Here is a 1,488-nt window from a genome sequence, read left to right on the forward strand (position 1 = left end):
AGTTGGTTTAGACATTTTCGATAGTCTGACTGCTACTACTAACAAAATCTCGACAAAAACAACAAGGTAGGTAGACTGTCGAAGGAAAAAAATGCCATAAGTCGAATCAAATATTTCACCTATAAAAAATCTTTATCAGAACAAACGCAAAAAAATGCATAACTAGTGAAAAAAGCACATCGTAACTACAAGATAAGATCCCAGCAAACAAACAAGTAATGCAGATCTTCATACCAGGAACTTATTAAATGGAATTGTCATATATAAAATTTCATGAACCTACACCGACGCTTCACAAGGAAAGCAACTGGATGTCACTAAGTTCGATCATATCAGTTAGAGCAAATATTACAAATACCGGACACCTAATCTTGTTTGAGTCTTCAAAAATAAGTCATGCTGGGAGAATCTTGGACTTCAATGGTTGCTCTAGTCTACAAAATCAGGATTTTAACCCAGAACTGTTTGAGCATCTTGTTGAAATCACTTCTGATTTTTTTTTTTTGTCAAAGTGAATTGCGTGAATATTGGATGCTGTCTGGCGTAAAGGTTTTCAAATAAAATAAAAATCGCGCAGAATAGCGGACAGTCAGCACATTGGTAATAATTGGAACATATTCTGTAAACCATTTTCAATATCTACTGGCGTTCACCAAGGAAGGCTCCCATGACCTGTACTCTGGAACATTTCCTTTAAGTATCTACTCCATCTAATCTTAGAAGGCAATTGATTAATCAACCTCAGCTGTGTAAAAGCAAGATTGTTTAATAACAAGATATCTAACCGAGGAAAACAAGACAAGTTCATTAAATCAAAACAGCAAGAAAATAAAAATCACTCTCTAAAGGGACGTTAGAAAAAATAGAAGTGAATATCCTCGTCGTTACTAGAGATCCTATTATCAGTTTTGCTCCTCTCCTCTTTTTTACGTAGAATCACCGGTATCCTGAACTCGAAGAATGCCTACATTTCTACAAGTCACAAATAAGAGCGGTCATAAAGAACGCCTGCCTTCCGAAGGCCAGAGCTGCGCAACGTCATCACAGCGTGCCGGAGAAGATACAAGACCATGCAAAACGTACCATTTTGAACATGTGGCCAGGCTCCCAAAGGGTCGAGACGGACACATTAGAACACAGGATGAACGTAGCAGGACTCACAGTCTTGTTTAAGGCTCAACAGGACAATGTATCGCACCTCACGTCACTGAAACAACAGTGTACAAAATTCCTCGAGAGCGTCCTCAGTATGTTCGCCCTGGGAGTTCCTCTCGCGAGAACTACACAATAGCAAATTCATTTTACATGTAAATGCTGTTATATATATAATATCCCTGAACAAAAAGGGTTTACTGATTTACTTGAACGTAGCTAATTAAAAATTTTGTTTTAGAACATATCTAGACTATACATAAAATCACAGTTGTTAGACTAGATATACCTTTAACATTGTACACACGCGCGCGTGTATGTTTGTAGGTATGTTTG

The sequence above is a fragment of the Penaeus monodon genome, chromosome 34 (genome assembly GCF_015228065.2).
Source record: "Penaeus monodon isolate SGIC_2016 chromosome 34, NSTDA_Pmon_1, whole genome shotgun sequence".
NCBI classification, from domain to species: Eukaryota; Metazoa; Arthropoda; class Malacostraca; order Decapoda; family Penaeidae; genus Penaeus; species Penaeus monodon.